Source organism: Acipenser ruthenus, chromosome 2 (assembly GCF_902713425.1).
Source record: "Acipenser ruthenus chromosome 2, fAciRut3.2 maternal haplotype, whole genome shotgun sequence".
NCBI classification, from domain to species: Eukaryota; Metazoa; Chordata; class Actinopteri; order Acipenseriformes; family Acipenseridae; genus Acipenser; species Acipenser ruthenus.
The window spans coordinates 9,931,460-9,944,460 of NC_081190.1; positions in this window are offsets into that span (position 1 = coordinate 9,931,460).

A 13,001-nucleotide genomic window follows, 5' to 3' on the forward strand; every position below is an offset into this window, starting at 1 on the left:
GCTCAGCAAAAGTAAATCAGCCAATAGCACCATTTCACTTTTAATTTGTAGTTCCCAACACTCTTAGGTGAAATGTAGAAAAAAAAGTCAATACCTATGTGACAGGATGGCTGGGCGGTGACGTCAGACAGAAGCAGGAACTAAAAACACTGACACCAGGCACTGCAGTTTCAAAATAATATTAAGATGCGGCGGCGCCGTTTATTTCAATACAAAAGTAAATCAAATATTTTTTAACACAAAAACACTTGCTCACAGAGCAAAATAAAAATGTTAAACAAAAATAGTCACGAACACAAAATAAACTGGTCAGGCTGGGCAATCGCCTTCACTGAACCTACGGTAAGTTTTAGCTCTTTGATTCTCCACTCGCTCTCTCGTTCCTGAACTCCCACCCCAAGTGCAGCGAGCTGCAGGCTTTTATATCGTGGCCGAGGGGTTTAACTGGCTAGTAATTATTCTATTACCCCTTGGCCACAATCTGCACGAGTTTATTAATTTAACTGCTGTGGATAGGGCTTCCCATCCACGCGACTAAACAAACTAAAAACCCACGGCTACGCCGTCATAAATAAATATAAATAAACAATAACAAAACCCACGGCGCCTCGCTGTCATAAATAATATATACATAAACAAACAAACAAACAAACAAATACAAAATAACACAGGGGTGGGGAGGGAAACCCTGTTCTAAAATGAATACACACATTTACACAGCAGGGCTCTCTACCGCCCTGCTACAACCTATCACACAGTAATAGAAATAAGTTGCCAAAGTAAGGTAAAAATGTCCTTCTTTTTCTCGTTTTTTTTGCAGACCCCAAGCACTTTTATCCACGCATATGTATATTAAAGGACATCCAAGCTTATTGTTAATTAACTTGTTTTGTCAACATGGAAATATACTAGGGAACACATTTACTTTGACGTCTATATAATTGATATTAAATGATTTATTTCTGTTTTAAATTGGAACATTTGCCTGCAAACAATATCTTTTATTATATAATATAAATATATCAAAAGGTCTAGCATGTGTGGGATTTGAAACTATAGCCTTCAGTTTGAAAGCATGTTGTGTTACTGTCAGTGCTACACAATTAGTTGAGAAAACAAGCAGTATTTTGAAAGATGAAGTCAGCCAGCTGAGAATTCTCTGGACTTATTTTTTACATTTTGGAGATTTTTTGGAGAATTTATTTTTCAATCGATCGAGTCATCTCATTGATCTCTCTGGTTTCCTGTCAGTGTAAGGATCATTGTGGACCTTATTGGCGCAAGGAAGTACGGTTTCCTCTCCATATTGGTTGATGAGAGTAACACTATTTGTGGTCCCCACTGGACAAAATGTAACGTTAATTTCTGAGAATTAGCTATGCTGAAGGATAGCCTATATATTTGGTAAAAGTAAAACATAAATAAACACATTTAATACATATTGAAACAAATGAATATGTTATGGACTGTTGCTGAAATCAGGCAGTTGCCGCATTGCCCAGACAGCTGGATGAAGTGCCCAGCTGTGGCGGGCACTTGACACAGGGGTTGTACCGACAGACTGGAAAATTGCAAATGTAATACCGATCCACAAAAAGGGAGACAAAACCGAACTAGGTAACTACAGACCAATAAACCTGACTTCTATTATATGTAAACTTATGGAAACTATGATAAGATCCAAAATGGAAAATTACCTATATGGTAACAATATCCTGGGAGACAGTCGGCATGGTTTTAGGAAAGGGAGATCATGTCTAACTAACCTGCTTGATTTTTTTGAGGATGCAACATCGGTAATGGATAATTTCAAAGCATACGACATGGTTCATTTAGATTTCCAGAAAACTTTTGACAAAATCCTGTATAAAAGATTAATTCTCAAACTGAACGCAGTAGGGATTCAAGGAAATGCATGCACATGGATTAGGGAGTGGTTAACATGTAGAAAACAGAAAGTACTGATTAGAGGAGAAACCTCAAAATGGAGCGAGGTAACCAGTGGAGTACCACAGGGATCAGTATTAGGTCCTCTGCTATTCCTAATCTACATTAATGACTTAGATTCTGGTATAGGAAGCAAACTTGTTAAATTTGCAGATGACACAAAAATAGGAGGAGTGGCAAACACTGTTGCAGCAGCAAAGGTCATTCAAAATGATCTAGACAGCATTCAGAACAGGGCAGACACGTGGCAAATGACATTTAATAGAGAAAAGTGTAAAGTACTGCACGCAGGCAATACAAATGTGCATTATAAATATCATATGGGAGATACTGAAATTGAAGAAGGAATCTATGAAAAAGACCTAGGAGTTTATGTTGACTCAGAAATATCTTCATCTAGACAATGTGGGGAAACTATAAAAAAGCCCAACAAGATGCTTGGATATATTCTGAGAAGTGTTGAATTTAAATCGATGGAAGTAATGTTAAAACTTTACAATGCATTAGTAAGAACTCATCTACAATATTGTGTTCAGTTCTGGTCATCCCATTACAAAAAGGATATTGCTGCTCTAGAAAGAGTGCAAAGAAGAGCAACCAGAATTATCTGATTCAAGCATTCAAAATCCTAAAAGGTATAGACAATGTCGACCCAGGGGACTTTTTCGACCTGAAAAAAGAAACAAGTACCAGGGGTCACAGATGGAGATTAGATAAAGGGCATTCAGAACAGGCATGTTTTTACACAGGAGACACTTTTTTACACAGAGAATTGTGGGAGTCTGGAACCAGCTCCCCAGTAATGTTGTTGAAGCTGACACCCATGGGATCCTTCAAGAAGCTGCTTGATGAGATTCTGGGATCAATAAGCTACTAACAACCAAATGAGCAAGATGGGCTGAATGGCCTCCTCTCGTTTGTAAACTTTCTTATGTTCTTATGTGCTTATGTACTGTGAGCAGATTGTTTTGCACCACTTGGTTAATTGCATGAAAGCTTCAAATGTACCACTTTTTTAAAACAGTGTAGATTGAATAGCTTGCAACCATTCAGAAATGCCATAAGAACATTAAAGTGTATCTTGCTGATTTTTTTTTTTTGTATTACTGAAATGGGTGCAGCAGTGTTTATTAAGAATATTAGCATTATAATTAAAAAAAGAGAAGAAAAAACGGACCACACCTACCAAAAACACAACCTTTTTGTAACACATCACGCGTGACGTTTCAAAAGAAAAACAGTTTCTCGGCCTGTATGTCTGGCTTACTGGTTTGTGAGATTAAAAAAAAAATAGTAGTAACAATAATATGGTGAATATGTGCATGAACTCCAGCCTGGCAGGGCATCGGGTGCATGTCTTTCCAGGGAAACAGAGAGCCGTATTTCACTATATCTATATCATTGAGGTAATATGGTGAATACGTGCATGAACTCCAGCCTGGCAGGGCATCGGGTGCATGTCTTTCCAGGGATAAAGAGTGCCGTATTTCACTCCTGGGTATGGTTTGTACAAGTCAAAAGAGAGGACTTCACCGCGAAATCCGTTCACCAAAAGAATTCTGTCGTTTGTGGCGTGCACTTTCTCGACAGTGATTATCTGGGGGGTGATTTACTTGAATATAGCATGGGATTTAGAAGCAAACAACGAGTATATATATATATTTACCTGTATTAGCACAAATATAAGGTAAGGTTTTGGGGGGGGGGGGTTGTAATGAAAATAAGATTTGAAAAATACAACTCACCTTCAAGTCAAGACTGTTGCGAAAGTGCGTATTGAGTACAGTATACAGTAATGAAAATGGATCAAACTAGCTGCAGTGATCATGTGGAAAAGGGGATTGAAAAGGTGTCAAGTATCAAAGGGATTCCGAAGATGTTACGATGCAATTTTCAAGATCATGGTGATCAGAAAAGCTGATTCATGTCACCTAAAACAACACAGGCGAGGACAAAACAACTGCTATTGAACGCCCACTCAGAGGAAATCGTTCTGTGGAATTGTGGGTTTCTTAATTTCCTTGCTTACCTAATGAGAAAGTAAGTTACAGTATATCAGTTACATTACTATTTTTGACAGAAACCTATGGGGTTCCATGTGTAAAAAAAGCATTAATATTCTCGTTAATAGACTCTTTTAAGTCTTTTTTTCCAGTTTTAAATTAAATCTTGTATTTTTTTTCCAGATTTAACTTAAATACTGTTTTTTTCCTCAGATTTATAAATGTTGTGAAAATAAATAAATATTTTTATAAATGTGTACATTCAGATATAATTTATAAATCTAGTTACAAGATTTAACATTTAGCTAAATATTTAACTAAATATTAAATCTCTTAACAAGATTTAACATTTAGCTAAATATTTAACACAATATTTGAATCTCTTAACTAGATTTAACATTTAGCTAAATATTTAACTGGCCAGCTAAATCTCTAAAAAAAAGATTTAAAATTTAGCTAAATATTTAACTAAATATTAAATCTCTTAACTAGATTTAACATTTAGCTAAATATTTAACTGGCCAGCTAAATCTCTAAAAAAAAGATTTAACATTTAGCTAAATATTTAACTGGCCAGCTAAATCTGGAGTTTGTATGCAAATGAGCTCCGCCTGCGTTATGCTTTCACGCGATTTGATTGGCTCTTGTAATTTACATTTTTACCGATTAGCATAACAATAGCCAATCAAATCGCATGAAAGCACAAAGTGGGTGGAGCTCATTTGCATACAAACTCCAGATTTAGTTGTCCCACAGCCTTGCCGCCGGTTAAAAAATGTAGGCTTGTGGCATCTGTTCCCTGAAATTACTTGTATCTTCGACTTCACCATCTATGTTTTCAGCGGCAGTCGCCATGTGTGTTTACCTTCCTATGTAACTTCCGGTTTTATTCTGGCCAGCACAATTTTTGAGTGGGTGTGGCCATACACCACACTTGTTTGACTGCATAAAAACACTTTTATTTCTATTGGTGAAATCTATACAAAAATGCATTGGTGTGTTTGACCTGCAAGATACACTTTAACTTCAAGCTACTAAAATCTTACAATTTTTAAAACACTGCACAGTTCTGACCAGCAGAGGGCAGACACACTCCATGATCTGTGCTGCAGTCTGTTGAAAAAAATATTTACTAAGGTCATAGAAGGCACTTAAAAATTGTGCTTCTCCTTTAGAACCAGACTGCAGATAAAACATAATAGACTGTAATTGCAGTTCCAGCTGCTTCTTGTATCAGTGTGTGTGTGTGTGTGTGTGTGTGTGTGTGTGTGTGTGTGTGTGTGTGTGTGTGTGTGCACTTCAGAAAGCACGGACACTGGTACCACTGGTATCTATCACAGAGACTGTTCAAACTGCTGTTTGTGTTGAACACGCTCATTATAAAACCAGAAGGTAAAGATGTGGTTTCACATGACTGAGTCAGATTCACATTCAATCGCCTGATTGGAGGTTGAAAAGAGTCACCTGGCTGTGGAAAGAGAGTGTTTGGAGCTGGAGAGGAGAAGACTGGAATCAGAAGAGATGGAGTTTATCTTTGTGTAGGAGACAATTGCCAGTCAGAAAAGAAAGCACAACAAGTTTAGTTTATTACAACCTTAAAGCTTAGTTATAACGACGTTTTATTAGTTAATCGTATTTCCTGTTGTTTTTACTGTAAACTGCACTTTATATTTTTCATGTTTCTACTGTTTAAAAGCACTTTATATTTCTAGATTTTTACTATTTAATTGCACATTTTATTTAAACTTTGTTCCAGTGTAAGTTACTGCATTTTGTTATTTATTGTGAAATGTTCCGTTCTGTTTGTTCGATAATTTTTAATATTAAAATAAAAAAAAAAAACATTAAGTAAACAGGAAAAATAATGTTTTATGTCTACTACTGGGTATACAATATTTATACATTTCAGCAATTAACATATTAAGCCTAATGATTAGAAATAAACTAACATATCTGCATCAAAATGTTACTGTAAAACATATCAAATAAGAAGAGGAAGAATAACAGCAACAACACTACTACAACTACTACAACTATTATTACTATTATTACTATTATTATTATTATTATTATTATTATTATTATTATTATACTAGTAGTACTACTAATACTAATACTAATAATAATGTTGTGCAGAATAAGACACGCTCCTATAACTCTGCCTGCTCTTTCAGGCCTATAAAGTGAAGGCATCGAAATCTCATCTTCAAGATGCCAAAGGATCTTCCGATGAAGCATCTTCCTTCTTGTGAGCTGCACTGTAGCATTCCTCGGCTCTGCTGGAAAGGTGCAAGGCTGTAGGACATACCTAGAAACAACCAAATCATGTGAACATATACGTTTGTGATTTAAAAATACCAATATTATGTTAAATGAAATCAAAGAAAACCTTTTTTTTTTCTTTGTGGGCTGAGGGCATGTGATATTGTACTGTTGCTTTATATGTATATTGTAAACAAGTTTACAGTGGTTAGTTAATCAAAAACAACTTCATCTTTCATTATGTTAGTAAAAACAAAGTTTTAGTTATATAATACATTCTTTATTTACTTAACTGGTTAAAAATATGTAAATCATTGTGAATAAAGAAAAACAGACACATAAATACATCTTAGGGGCAGCAGTGTGGAGTGGTGGTTAGGGCTCTAGACTCTTGACCGGAGGGCCGTGGGTTCAATCCTAGGTGGGGACACTGCTGCTGTACCCTTGAGCAAGGTGCTTTACCTAGATTGCTCCAGTAAAAACCCAACTGTATAAATGGGTAATTGTATGTAAAAATAATGTGTAAAAAATAATGTAATTGTATGTAAACATAATGTGATCTCTTGTAACAATTGTAAGTCGCCCTGGATACAGGCATCTGCTGAGAAATAAATAAATAATAATAATAATAATAATAATAATAATAATAATAATAATAATAATAATATTGGCCCAGATATTCAAAGCGATGCGCAATCCCCTCGCAAAATTTGTGCTTGAAGAGGCTGTGTGGTCCAATGGTTAAAGAAAAGGGCTTGTAACCAGGAGGTCCCCGGTTCAAATCCCACCTCAGCCACTGACTCATTGTGTGACTGAGCAAGTCACTTAACCTCCTTGTGCTCCGTCTTTAGGGTGAGACATAATTGTAAGTGACTCTGCAGCTGATGCATAGTTCACACACCCTGGTCTCTGTAAGTCTGCTAAATAAACAAATAAATAAATCTTAAACATATTACTGTAGCAAGATAACCAAATAAAATCATGCCTAGGGGATGAGATCAAATAAAAGCAACTTACCCGCTGTCTCCCAAGAGCCATCCACTGATTATTTCACCTCTGGCAAATCTTTCTGAAATGTTGTTTGCCCAGCTGAAGCTGTTGTGTGGGCTGCCAGGGTAACCATTAACAGCGTCCAGCACATACATGTTGGCATCAGAGATGACCTGCACATTCAAAGAATAAACCCTTTCCTGTAGACATACAAGTGTTCTATGGGAAATGTTATGTATTGTGCAATGTGGTCACACAAAGCACTAGACACTTTCCATTTGCATTGTGACACAGTGGCTTTACTTATGCCATGACAATCGCCCAGCACTACCTGAAAACTACCACTAGCATAAAACCTTAATGTAGTTAGCACTTGTAATGAAGTAGTGAGTGGCATACTTCGTCTTGTTTTGTGCCTTAATTTTTGCTCAAGCAAATCACATACATTTGTAATTTCTAATCTAGGCAGCCTATACTTTGCTATTAATTCAGAATCAGTATAAAGATCAAGAGGGTTCGATCGATGTCTAAACACCCTCTCCCTTCTAATCGCTCCACCGTACCGACGACGAACAAGTAAGATCTGCGCCATTGCAAATGTCTCGGGGTTTCCCTGTGCTCACTCTGGATTTGCGATGATAAAGGGCACTTGTGGTTCCTTCTAGGCAGTCGCGGATTTCAGTAGAAAACCTGCGATATCGCAGCCCTGGAAAAATCTGCGATCCCTTCATGAAACACAACATTTTACTTGTGACCTCACTGAAAAATCTGCGATCCCTTCATGAAACACAACATTTTGCTTGTGACCTCACTGAAAAATCTGCCACCCCTTCATGAAACACAACATTTTGCTTGTGACCTCACTGCGATGGCGATGCCTCGGAGATCGCTTTCATGAAACGAGCCCCTGAACGGTAAATGTTGTATTTTGAAATACTTGGATGCATTTCATTTCTAGCTTGATAGTTATTAATATGACTGAATTTTGTAAGTATTTTTATGATTTGTTTTATTTGTACTACTCAGTACTAAACTCACTATACGATCACGATGTGTTCAGCAGTGTAATGGAGTCCAGCTACAGTGAGCTGTGTTGCCGTTTCAGGACTGTATCCCCCGATACCTGTTTTATGTTTATTCTTACAGATTAAACCCCCCCTTTTCCATCAAACTACTCGGGTGGTTCTTTAGACTGAGCAATAGTGCAGGCTCCCTCTCCTCCAGTTAGAGAGAGGATACCTGTGGTTACATATATATATATATATAGAGTGGTTATGTAACATCATAAACCATGAGAGCTATGTTGTTGTTCAAGATATCTATCTATACTACTCAGAACGGAATTTACTTTTCCGGGTTCATTCTCACTGCCATCTCTTTTGTAATGCATAAATGACAATAACCAATGTTGAATTCAGAATAGTATTGAACCAATCTTTAAAAAGACGCCACCTAGAAAAGCCAAGCCACGTAGCTCGACACCCCTGAACCAGCTTGACCGGAGTACCTCCAACAGCTCCAGGACGATTGGATGTCGCCCACGCCTTCGCCCGATAGCACCTTTCGTCAGCTGGCCAGTGACAGAAGCGTGTGTATGACACCCGCTGCCGGGGATGCAGTTTCCAGGCTCAGGCCCAGGTCTGGGTGTACTGCCCCCGACGGAAGAAGGGACTCTGTAGCAAGCACAGCCAACCTGTGATTTGCTGCCTGCTGCTGGCTGCTTGGGGACACTGCAATCTGGCAGGTACCTCCTGGAGAAAAGCCGGGAGAGAGTTGCAGATTATGTAAATAGGCACAAAGGGCGCTTGGAATGTTAAATTATTGCTGTATTCATATTCTAAATGATATTTGTTGCTGTATTTTATTGTCCTGTTTATCACATCACATAGATCACAGGTCGTTCAGTTGTTTCATTGTGTTTTGGCATGTGCCACCCTAAGAGCCTTTATAGTGTTCATATGTGGAGGAGTGGCTATCTGGGGCTGAATGGGGAGAGTGTGAGGGGTGCTTAACTACTCGGCTGGCTTGTGGTTCACCGGCTTTAATAAAAGAGCTTCAGCTAACTCCGTCTGTCTGCTGTCTCTCTAGGGTAAAACCTAACAACGCTTATAAGAGTGACAATATGAACGTTAATGGATGCACCGTAAATTATGTTTTGTAATTGCAGTATAGCAAAAGTTTCAGCTTTAATACAAGCCAATGAGCTATATAGCTGCAATAAACACTAAAAAACAAAACCTCTATTAATATGTACAGTACAGCCAGTCAATGAACCCTATGTAGTATTTCAGCAGCTAATTTGTTTTAGACAGACAACAAGGCATTTAAAAAAATATTAATGAGGTTCAATTGATTTGAAATTGTTTAGATGCACTGTTGTCATTGTCTCCACACAGACAGCTAATGTGAGTATTGTGTCAAATAGTAGAAGTGGTATGAACAGTGGTTTGCCTTATTTTTTAAAATACACTTTTTTGTTGTCATTATTATTATTATTATTATTATTATTATTATTATTATTATTATTATTATTATTATTTACAATTGCAGCATTATAACAACAATGCAACAGAAAGTCATATCACTTTTTAGAAATGCTTTTTTGTGCTATAGATGTCAAAGCAGACACCCTTCAAACTCTCATCAGTGCTAATATCTTTATCTAGTACATATACATCAGAAAACTGCATATTTTCAGTCATGTATACAGGGTGATTGATGTGGTAAACTTACTTCCTATCTTTCGGGTACTGGTTTGTAAAGCTGTTATATGAATTATTATCTGTGAAGTGTACATCAGCAGAATAAATCGGTTCCTTACTGTAACATCAACAATACTGTACCCTCATCTCATTCTCTGTAGCTAGCTGTCCATTTTTTATTCACAGCTGTGCTATGTATATGGATGGACCTGTCTGTCAAGCACATTTCTTAGGGACTGCTGCCATCTGCCAGCGAAAAACAAAACTGCACACGATTATACAATATGTTGGGTGAAAAGCAGATCAAATAAGTCCCAGTACCCAGTACCGGCATTAAAATAAGTCCCGGTGAGTACAGGGAGAATTTCATCCGTTTTGTATACAATTGAGCATTTTGCTGCTTTACGAAGATCGCCTACACTTAGGGAGGTCGGCACGGCCAGACTTCCGAGGCTGAGCCACGTGGGGAAACAGGAATGCTAAAAGACAGAAAGAAATAAACATGCAAAGAAGGGGTCTCCAGAGAGGCAGACTGGCACACATGAAAGCAGAGAGTTACTAAAGCATACAGGGTTTCCGCTTGGCTCATGGAGAGCCACCCTCGAGGAGGTGAGTCTGAACCGATCAGCCTCCATGGCTGGGAAGCGACCGTAACTTCCCTCAAGGGGAACCTAGAGTGATGGAGAACAGGAAAACTAAAGTGTTAGGATAGAGGGGATCCCCACAGTGGTTAATCAAGGTCTACAAGACCTGAAAAGCTGTCTGAGTGCTGTAGGACAAATCTAGTACGGTCAGAAACTGGCGCGTGTGTGTTAACGTGATTCACCCGCAGTAAGAGATGGATGGTATAAACACCCACACAATAACCTGACATTCAAAATGTCCCCCAGTCACCAGTACAGTGATCAAAACAAACACACGTATATGCATTTAAAAATCTTTATTAAGACACACATTACACTAAAAAAAAAAGAGAGATTAAAGCCTATTATTGTAATAAAAAGTAAGTGCAAAAAAGTAATGCATGTGCGGAAATGTACAGAACAGGTAGGATACATTACTGCAGCAAAGAACTCTGTGATTCACATCTGGACTGTGTTTTTTCTAAAAAAAAAAATATCAATTCGGCTCTGTATCAGGATGCTCACCAACTGAAAAAACAGCTTTTTTGAATCAATGTTGCATTGTTTGCAGACTGACGGAGTTCCAAGCATGCTTTAGCAAGCAAACAGCATCTAACAGAGACATTTTATTTACACGCTGAATTTTCGTGCTGATGTTCATCACTTTTCTCTTTCCAGCCATGCTTGCTGTTGCAGTCAGTACTGCTTTTTTTAAACCCAACACTGAGTACAGGGATTAAATAGCCAAGGTACAGTACAGGGGTAATCGCTCAGTAACAAGGTGAAAAAATCTGATTGGTGGATTATAAAGAGCGATTACTACAGTATAAGCAGTGCGTTTGCTATTTAAATCTATGTGAGTGGCACATGGCAAATGCTATTAGCCCGATATAAATGGCTGCCCAAAATAATAATGGACGGTGTAAATGGTGGATACTGTATACCCAACAGCAATAAAAACAATAGTGGTATAATACAGGCTTTCTGTGTTTCATAGGCTACTTGCCACCAAAAGAGGACCGCCAACTCCTTGCTACAGCACCAATGCAAAGAAGAAGGATTATAGAGGCTAATCATTTGAGTAGTCCAGACCCAGTGAGAAACTATCATCATCTATGGTTGCTAACAAATAATAATAATAATAATAATAATAATAATAATAATAATAATAATAATAATAAATGAAACCTGTCTACTGGTGCCAGAATTTAATGTTGCTTGCACTATATGAGGTACACTAGTGCTAGAATCTAGCTCCAAATTTGCACCCCTGATCCTTTATATCCCAATTGTTTGAACTGTCGGAGGAGGAGGAGGTGGAGCTAGACAGCGACTTGGATAATGACCCCTAATTTTGGTGAGTAATAAACCATTTCTGCTGGTACTCATGTAGAACGTAATAATTAAAGTCATGCGATCTAGAGCGTGAGATGGGAATGAAACTTGAGTTCCGTCCCATCCTGTCCCATCCTGTGGTACATTTTTCAATGTCATTTCTGTTCCCATCCTGTCCCACCAGATTTTTTTCCCATCCCGTACTGTTCTGTACATATAATTTATTTTCATTCCCGTCCCATCCCGTCTTGTCAAAAAATGTCCTGTCCCATCCCGTCCCGTGATATTTAAGATAACCTGTTGCGTATGACAGACCTTTCAGGCAGGATATTTGATGGGTTACCCTTTTTCTTGTGTTTTTCATTCTCATCCTGTTTCCAGTTGAATTTTAAAAATGTAATTCACTACTGCTGTATTACCTATTACAAGAATAAGAAGAATAAGAAGAATAAGAAGAAGAAGAACCACACAAACCTACTGCAACCATTTTATTATGCATAATGTGTTGATAACAGAAAGAAAAAAAAACTTGAGGGTCACAGTCTTTTGAGTTTCACTCCCAACAGGTCCCATTTTCACCTGTTTTTCACGGTTTCCATTTATGTATGTGTAACTACTGGGTAGTTTGTGCTGCATGCATGCAACTTATATCAAATGAAAGGCCACAAGATTTCCTTTCATATATAAGTTGCAACAGGATCAGGCATATTACATGTGGTAAAGATGTGAATTTATGTAAAAAAAAAAAAATGCTTTTCCATAATAAAAATCATGTTTGGTCACTGCTATATATTTTGTAATCATAGAGGTTATAGTGTCTGTCTTGGTAAATATATGGATACCCAGAAGTCTGAGTATGCATTTGATTGGTTCATTTTAAAACATCTCGTATTGATTGGTCTGACAAACTAAAGTTTGGTACTGCTTTTCATGCAGCCTTCAGTCTTGCTCCCACCCATTCCTGCAGACTTCAGTTCTGTTCCCATCCGTTCCTGTGAGATTTAAAACTCTTTATTCCCGATCCCACCCTTTCCTGCCTGTTTAATTTCTGTTTCCATCCGTTCCTGCAAACATAAAGATAAATGTATTCCTGTACCATGGGAATCCCACAGGAGTCTCATCCTGAAGTCACTCTCTAA